Source organism: Oncorhynchus keta, chromosome 11, assembly GCF_023373465.1.
Source record: "Oncorhynchus keta strain PuntledgeMale-10-30-2019 chromosome 11, Oket_V2, whole genome shotgun sequence".
Classification (NCBI taxonomy): Eukaryota; Metazoa; Chordata; class Actinopteri; order Salmoniformes; family Salmonidae; genus Oncorhynchus; species Oncorhynchus keta.
The window spans coordinates 47,014,983-47,024,570 of record NC_068431.1 but is presented as its reverse complement, the minus strand read 5'-3'; the positions used below and the strand labels follow the sequence as shown (position 1 = coordinate 47,024,570).

The following is a 9,588-nucleotide window of genomic DNA, read 5'->3' as shown; positions in this document are numbered from 1 at the left end:
CCAGATAGATAGAGGTCAAGTTCATGAGGTAGAAGCACAAGGTAGCTGTTCTGGAAAGAGCCAAGAACTTGAGAGGAACGTATATCTTCCTCAACAAGGACTTATCCCAGCCATGAAAGCTGCCAGAGCAGCTCATTGTCCACCCTCCCTCCCAGAAGCTTGGAAGGGGTGAGAGAGCCAAGCCTATGGGTTCGTAGCTTCAACCCTGCAACACACATACGCACACGCACACACCAATTGATTAACGGACTGCTGAATGTATTTTATTGACTTATATTTTTTTTATCTTGCTTCTGCTTTGTTTGCTCTTTTCCATATTATGTCTATCACTGATAAGCTACCCAGGAAAGGGCTGAAAATAGGCCATATTAATATATGTTGCCTTAGAAATAAGATTAATGAAATCAATAACTTGCAAACATCAGATAACATTCATATATTAGGCATTTCTGAGACTCAATTAGATCATTCATTTGATGATTCAGCAGTAGCAATACAAGGATATAACATCGATAGAAAAGACATAAATTATTATGGGGAGGTGTTGCTGTATATATTCAGAGCCATATCCCTAATGTTTAGATAAGATCTTTTGTCAAGTGTTATTGAAGTGTTGTGGTTGCAGGTTCACTTGGCACATCTAAAGCCTTTTCTTTTGTGGTGTTGCTATAGTCCACCAAGTGCTAACAGTCAGTATCTAAATAATATGTGTGAAATGCTTGACAGTGTATGTGATGTAAACATCAAGCTGTCCGCTCAAGAGGAAGCTTCTCACTCTAACCAGTGCCTGTAATCTGGTTCAGGTTGTTAATCAACCTACCAGGGTGTTTACAAACACTACAGGAACAAGATCATCCACATGTATCGATCAGATTTGTACTAATACTGTAGAACTTTGTTCTAAAGCTGTATCCGTACCCATTGGATGCAGTGATCACAATATAGTGGCTATATCCAGGAAAGCCAAAGTTCCAAAAGCTGGGCCTAAAATAGTGTATAAGAGATCTGCACTTGATGAATTTAATAAATTGTTTCTTCCAATTATTGATAAACATGCACCTGTTAAGAAACTGACTGTTAAGGCACCATGAAATGATGAGGAATATAAAAACTGTATGGTTGAAAGAGACGGGCAAAAGGAGTGGAAAATAATCTGACTAGCTGATTTACTGCAAATGGAGAAATTATGTGAATAAATTCAACAAAAAGAAGAAGAAACTGTATTATGAAACCTAGATCAATGATATAAAACTTTATAGTACTTTAAATTAAATTATGGGAAGAAAGACTAATTCAACTCCATCTTTCATCGAATCCGATGGCTTATTCATCACAAAACCATTTGATGTTGCCAATTATTTTAATGATTACTTTATTGGCAAAGTGGGCAAACTTGGGCAGGAAATGCGAACAGTGAACAGTGATCCATCGTATTCATGCATAAAAAAAACAAATAATTAAAGAAAAGCATTGCAAGTTTGAATTTTGTGAAGTTAGTGTGGGAGAGGCGGAAAAATTATTGTTATCGATCAATAATAACAAACCTCCTGGTATTGACAATTTACGAGTGGCTATAGAGTCAGCTACCATCCTCAGTAGCTTTCCATCTATCTGTCATATTTTGAATCTGAACCTAGAAGAGTCTAGAATCCTCAGGCCGGGAGGGAAGCCAAAGTAATTCCGCTACCCAAGAGTGGTAAAGCGGCCTGGTTCTAACAGCAGACCTATCGGCTTGCTGCCAGCTCTTACTTAGCAAACGGTTGGAAAAAATTGTTTGACCAAATGCAGGTAACAAGGTAACAACACATCCGCCACGCTGATCCTCAACAGGATTCCCATCAGGGGTGCGTGCTAAGTCTCCTCCTGTACTCCTCATTCACTCATGACTGCATGGCCATGCACAACTCCAACACCATCATCAAGTTTGCCGATGACACAACAGTGGTAGGCCTGATCACCAACAACGACGAGACAGCCTATAGGGAGGAGGTCAGAGACCTGGCTGTGTGGTGCCAGGACTACAACCTCTCCCTCAACGTGATCACAACAAAGGAGATGATTGTGGACTACAAGAAATGGAGGACCGAGCACGTCCCCACTCTCATCGAAGGGGATGCAGTGGAGCAGGTTGAGAACGTCAAGTTCCTTGGTGTCCACATCACCAAAAAACTGAATGGTCCAAACACACTAAAACAGTCATGAAGAGGGCACGACAAAACCTATTCCCGCTCAGGAGACTGAAAAGATTTGGCATGGGTCCTCAGATCCTCGAAAGGTTCTTCAGCTGCACCATCGAGTGCATGACTGGTTGCATCACTGCCTGGTATGGCAACTGCTCGGACTCTAACCACAAGGCACTACAGAGGGTAGTCACTGGGGCCAAGCTTCCTGCAATTCAGGACCTACAGTGGGGCAAAAAAGTATTTAGTCAGCCACCAATTGTTCAAGTTCTCCCACTTAAAAAGATGAGAGAGGCCTGTAATTGTCATCATAGGTACACTTCAACTATGACAGACAAAATGAGAAAAACAATTCAGATAATCACATTGTAGGAGGAGATCTGCATGGAGGAATGGGCCAAAATACCAGCAACAGTGTGTGAAAACCTTGTGAAGACTTACAGAAAACGTTTGACCTCTGTCGTTGCCAACAAAGGGTATATAACAAAGTATTGAGATAAACTTTTGTTATTGACCAAATATTAAATTTTTTTGCAAATAAATCCATAAAAAATCCTACAATGTGATTTTTTGGATTTTTTTTTCTCATTTTGTCTGTCATAGTTGAAGTGTACCTATGATGAAAATTACAGGCCTCTCTCATCTTTTTAAGTGGGAAACTTGCACAATTGGTGGCTGACTAAATACTTTTTTCCCCCACTGTAAATACTATGCATGCCAGTCTGTTTTGGCTAAGAGTTGAGGAGCGACTGACTGCATCACTTCTTCTTTTTGTAAGGAACATTAATGTGTTGAAAATCCCAAATTGTTTGCATAGTCAACAGCTCTGACACACACACTTACCCCACCAGACATGCCCAAATCTAGAACAAATTCAAGAAAGCATACAGTACTATATAGAGCCATTACCGCATGGAACTCCGTTTCACCTCATATTGCTCAATTGAACAGCAAGCCCGGTTTCAAAGACCAGATAAAGCAACGCCTCTCCCCTATTTGTCCTATTCAGTTTGTGTGTATATATTGATATGCAGGCTACATGTGCCTATTTTATCGATGTAGTTCTGTCCTTGAGCTGTTCTTGTCTGAGCTGTTCATGTTCTGTATTATGTAATGTTTTGTGTGGACCCCAGGATTTAACTTTACTATCAATCAAATCAATCAATCAAATTGTATTTATATAGCCCTTCGTACATCAGCTGATATCTCAAAGTGCTGTACAGAAACCCAGCCTAAAACCCCAAACAGCAAGCAGTGCAGGTGTAGAAGCACGGTGGCTAGGAAAAACTCCCTAGAAAGGCCAAAACCTAGGAAGAAACCTAGAGAGGAACCAGGCTATGTGGGGTGGCCAGTCGTCTTCTGGCTGTGCCGGGTGGAGATTATAACAGAACATGGCCAAGATGTTCAAATGTTCATAAATGACCAGCATGGTCTAATAATAACAAGGCAGAACAGTTGAAACTGGAGCAGCAGCACAGTCAGGTGGACTGGGGACAGCAAGGAGTCATCATGTCAGGTCGTCCTGGGGCACGGTCCTTGGGCTCAGGTCCTCCGAGAGAGAGAAAGAAAGAGAGAATTAGAGAGAGCATATGTGGGGTGGCCAGTCCTCTTCTGGCTGTGCCGGGTGGAGATTATAACAGAACATGGCCAAGATGTTCAAATGTTCATAAATGACCAGCATGGTCAAATAATAGTAAGGCAGAACAGTTGAAACTGGAGTAGCAGCATGGCCAGGTGGACTGGGGACAGCAAGGAGTCATCATGTCAGGTAGTCCTGGGGCATGGTCCTAGGGCTCAGGTCAGTTGAAACTGGAGCAGAGGCATGGCCAGGTGGACTGGGGACAGCAAGGAGCCATCATGTCAGGTAGTCCTGGGGCATGGTCTTAGGGCTCAGGTCCTCCGAGAGAGAGAAAGAAGGAGAGAATTAGGGATCGCACACTTAGATTCACACAGGACACCGAATAGGACAGGAAGGACAGGAGAATTACTCCAGATATAACAAACTGACCCTAGCCCCCCGACACAAACTACTGCAGCATAAATACTGGAGGCTGAGACAGGAGGGGTCAGGAGACACTGTGGCCCCATCCGAGGACACCCCCGGACAGGGCCAAACAGGAAGGATATAACCCCACCCACTTTGCCAAAGCACAGCCCCCACACCACTAGAGGGATATCTATCTATCTCATAGACAAGACTATGTTACGTCTTGTCTATGAGACCAGGCTGACAAGGCAGCCTCCAGAAACATACAATCTATTTTCCATTAAATATACTGAACATAGATACGTAACATGTAAAGTGTTGGTTTCATGAGCTGAAATAAAAGTTTCCAGAAATTGTTCATTTGCACAAAAAGCTTATTTCTCAAAAAAAATGTGGGCACATATTTGTTTACATCCCTGTTAGTGAGCATTTAAGATAATCCCATCCACATGACAGATGTGGTATATCAAGAAGCTGATTAAACAGCATGATCATTACACAGGTGCACCTTGTGCTGGGGACAAAAGTTCACTCTAAAATGTGCAGTTTTGTCACACAACACAATGCCACAATGTCTCAAGTTTTGAAGGAACGTGCAATGGGCATGCTGACTGCAGGAATGTCCACCAGGGCTGTTGCCAGATAATTCAATTTTCATTTCTCTACCATATGTCGCCTCCAACTTTGTTTTAGATAATTTGGCAGTAGTCCAACCAGTCTCACAACCACAGACCACGTGTAACCACACCAGCCCAGGACCTTAATATTTCTGTGTGTTATGAAGTCCTTTTGTGGGGAAAAACTCATTCTGATTGGCTGGGCCTGGCTCTACAGTGGGTGGACCTGGCTCCCATGTGGGTGGGCATATGCTTTACACAGCCTAATTCATTTATTTCAATTGACTGATTTCCTTATATGAACTGTAACTCAGTAAAATATTTGAATTAGTTGCGTTTATACTTTTGTTCAGTATAGTTTTCATTTAAACTGGTACCTGGCTCACTCCCGGGAGACAGCCCGGTTCCAAAACGAATGCGATCCATTTTCGCCGGTGCACGATTCGTCTACCGGGGCCAGATTAATCAAATCCCCTCATTTGTTATGCTGGAGGCGGACCTTAGTGAGATCCATGAGTGGATTTGAGGGTTTAAGAAGAAAAATAAGGACGTATCCCGTAGTTGCAGGTAGGAATTTCGCCATTTAATAGCTGAGTGTATTTTATATGTAAGCAGTTGAATATAACATAAAATGCAACCCAAAGTTTCCAATTATGGTTAACTAACGTTAGCTAGAGAAGTAAGTAGCTTCAGATGAGGCTCGCTAGCTAGCTATGTTGACTGGTAGCCATGCTGTATGGTTTGGGTTGTCTTTCCATCAAATTATCTCTCCCGGCGACTTGGTATAAATTGATACTGCGTAACAGGTTTAAACAAACCACGATATATAGCTAGCTAGGTTAAAATACGTTCCACATGTCTTTATTATTGCCCTGATGTAAACATTTCACCTGTTGTTTACGAAGTAACGTTATGTGGTGAATCCATTTGATTTGAACGTTAGCAAGCTTTTCACTTGCTTGACCATGAATGTTTGTAATACATATTTGTTGTAACTAGCTAATGCTAGCTAGGCAGCCTGTAGCTATAACGTTAGCTAGCTAACGCTCAGCTTTTCAGAGCAGTGGTGGGCTTGATAGGTAGTTAAACAATTAGCAAGCAAACGTTAGTCTGCTAAATTTCCAAAGTTTACAATAAATGTCCTACATGCATGGCTATCCGGACAATCCTGTGTATACAGGGCTCAGCTGTGAAAGACATTCGTCTCAACATAACTCCCTGTTAAAATAAAGGTGACATTAAAACAATCATGGGTTCCTTTGCGGCTAAGGTAAGGGGCTAAGAGTTAACATTGGACTGACTGTACAGCAGCTTGCTCGTTAATGTTATCTGTTTGGTTCGCTAGTATAAACGCCGGTGAAGCATAGCATGGAGAATGATGAGATTTACCCTGTCACGAAGAAGCGTGCGATTTGAGAAACAAGCTGTGGATAAGAATATGAAATTGAAACTAGGATATCGAGTGGGCGCTGTCCCTTAATTGTTCCAGTTTCAGATGACAGTCTAGCTTAGACACCTCGCTGCTCCTCGTCTCTGGAATTGACTGACATTTAGCGAATGGTCTTGGAACATCTGAAATGTGGCCCACTCAATTGCTATGCACAGTTTGTACAGCATCCGTCAGAAGGCCTTCTCATGTTCATGATTTGTTTGTAATTTAATGTTTGTCTAGGTGGTGCATCTAGGAAGTGGATGTATTTACTGAAATAGGTGGTGTCATGGGGTTTCAAATAGAAATCCAATGTTTATTGGTCACATAAAAATGACACTCATAGGACTTCATGTTACACAGATGTTATTTCGGGTGTAGCGAAATGCTTGAATTCCTAGCTCCAACAGTGTAGTAGTATTTAACAATACACACACCTCAAAGTAAAATAATGGATTTAAGAAATGTCTAAATATTAGGAGGAGCAATTTTGAATAGAGTATATACATATGAAATGAGAAACTGTGTGTAAACATTATTAAAGTGACCAGTGGTTACATGTTTATGTACATAGGGCAGCAGCCTCTAAGGTGCAGGGTTGTGTAACCGGGTGGTAGCAGGCTAGTGACAGTAACTAAGTTCAGGGCAGGGTACTGGGTGGAGGCTGGCTAGTGATGGCTATTTAACAGTCTGATGGCCTGGAGATAGAAACTGTTTTTCAGTCTCTCAGTCCTAGCTTTGATGCGCATGTACTAGAGGTCGACCGATTTATGATTTTTCAATTCCAATACCGATTATTGGCGGACAAAAAAAGCCAATGCCGATTAATCGTCCGATTTTTCAAATGTATTTGTAATAATGACAATTACAACAATACAGAATGAACACTTATTTTTACTTAATATAATACATCAATAAAATCAATTGAGCCTCAAATAAATAATGAAACAAGTTCAATTTGCTTTAAATAATGCAAACACAAAGTGTTGGAGAAGACGGTAAATATATGTGCCATGTAAGAAAGCTTACGTTAAAGTTCCTTGCTCAGAACATGAGAACAATATTCCCAGGTAAGAAGTTTTAGGTTGTAGTTATTATAGGTTCATTTCTCTCTATACCATTTGTATTTAATATACATTTGACTATTGGATGTTCTTATAGGCACTTTAGTATTGCCAGTGTAACAGTATAGCTTCTGTACCTCTCCTCGCTCCTCCCTGGGCTCGAACCAGGAATACAACGACAACAGCCACCCTCGAAGCAGCATTACCCATGCAGAGCAAGGGGGATAAATACTCCAAGTCTCAGAGCGAGTGACGTTTGAAACGCTATTAGAGCATACCCCGCTAACTAGCTAGCCATTTCACATCGGTTACACAAGCCTAATCTCAGGAGTTGATAGGCTTGAAGGCAAACAGCAGGGCTGCTGGCAAAATGCACGAAAGTGCTGTTTGAATGAATGCTTATGAGCCTGCCGGTGCCTACCATCGCTCAGTGAGACTGCTCTATCAAATCATAGACTTAATTATAACATAACACACAAATGCGAGCCTTAGTTCATTAATATGGCCGAATCCAAAAAATCATCTCAAAAACAAGACGTTTATTCTTTCAGTGAAATACGGAACCGTTCTGTATTTTATCTAACGGGTGGCATCCATCAGCCTAAATATTCCTGTTACATTGCACAACCTTCAATGTTATGTCATAATTACGTAAAATTATGGCAAATTAGTTCGCAATGAGCCAGGCGGCCCAAACTGTTGCATATACCCTGACTCTGCGTGCAATGAACGCAAGAGAAGTGACACTATTTCACCTGGTTAATATTGCCTGCTAACCTGGATTTCTTTTAGCTAAATATGCAGGTTTAAAAATATATACTTCTGTATATTGATTTTAAGGAAGGCATTGGTGTTTATGGTTAGGTACACGTTGGCGCAACGACAGCCCTTTTTTGCGAATGTGCACTGCATCGATTATATGCAACGCAAGACACGCTAGTTAAACTCGTAATATCATCAACCATGTGTAGTTATAACTAGTGATTATGATTGATAAAGTTTAATGCTAGCTAGCAACTTACCTTGGCTTCTTACTGCATTTGCGTCACAGGCGGGCTCCTCATGAGGCAGGTGGCGTTGGACTAGTTAACTATACGGTTGCAAGATTGAATCCCTGATCTGACAAGGTAAAAATCTGTTATTCTGCCCCTGAACAAGGCAGTTAACCAACCGTTCCTAGGCTGTCGTTTGAAAATAAGAATGTGTTCTTAACTGACTTGCCCAGTTAAATAAAGATGAAATAAAGGTGTAAAAAAAAAACCATCAGATTATGAAAACTTGAAATCGGCCCTAATTAATCGGCCATTCCGATTAATCGGTCGACCTCTAACATGTACTTGCCTTCTGGATGATAGTGGGGTGAACAGGCTGTGGTTTGGGTGGTTGATGTCTTTGATCTTTTTGGCCTTCCTGTGACATCGTGTGCTGTAGGTGTCCTAGAGGGCAGACAGTGTGCCCCCGGTGATTCGTCGTGCAGACCGCACCACCCTCTGGAGATTCCTGCGGTTGCGGGCGGTGCAGGTGCCGTACCAGACAGTGATACAGCCAAACAGGATGCTCTCAATGGTGCATCTGTCAAAGTTTGTGAGGGTCTTAGGGGCCAAGCCAAATTTATTCAGCCTCCTGAGGTTGAAGAGACGTGTGGGTGGACCATTTGATCGTCAGTGATGTGTACACAGAGGAACTTGAAGAGTTTTACCTTCTCCATAGCAGTCCCGTCGATTGGGATGAGGGTGTGCTCCCGTTGCTGTCTCCTACAGTCCATGATCAGCTCCTAAATGTTGTTGATAGAGGTTATTTTCCTGGCACCACTCTGCCAGGGTTCTCACCTCCTCCCTGTAGGCTGTATCTCATCATTGTTGGTAATCAGGCCTAGTACTGGTAGTCGCCTGCGAACTTGATGATTGAGTTAGAGGCGTGCATGGCCACGCAGTCATGGGTGAACAGGGAGTACAGGAGAGGGCTGAGCACGGACCCTTGTTGGGCACCTGTGGTGAGTATCAGCGTAGTGGAGGTGTTTCTTACCTCACCAATCTGGAGGGTGGTCCATCAGGATGTCCAGGACCCAGTTGTACAGGATGGGGTTCAGACCCAGGACCCAAGCTTAATGATGAGCTCGGAGGGCACTATGGTGTTGAAGGCTGAGCTGTCGTCAATGAACAGCATTCTTACATAGGTATTACTCTTTTCCAGATGGGATAGGGCAGTATGCCGTGCGATGGCGATTGCATCGTCTGTGGATCTATTGGGGCCGTATGCAAATTGAAGTCAAATCAAAGTTTATTTGTCAAGTGCGCCCAATGCAACAGGT

General features: G+C 42.4%; 1 protein-coding gene across 5 annotated transcripts in view; it reads left to right on the top strand.

The window, feature by feature from the left end:
* The first annotated feature begins 5,208 nt into the window (after positions 1 to 5,208).
* The window catches only part of LOC118390400 (kelch-like protein 13), a 100,028-nt gene continuing 95,648 nt past the window's right edge, over positions 5,209 to 9,588 (top strand). For 2 of the 5 annotated variants that reach the window (XM_035780921.2, XM_035780917.2), the window contains exon 1: positions 5,209 to 5,351. The gene's annotated coding sequence lies outside the window, so the exon portion shown is untranslated. Of the gene's footprint in view, positions 5,464 to 9,588 lie in introns of all 5 variants that reach the window. The other 3 variants (XM_035780923.2, XM_035780918.2, XM_035780922.2) reach the window with 3 other exon arrangements.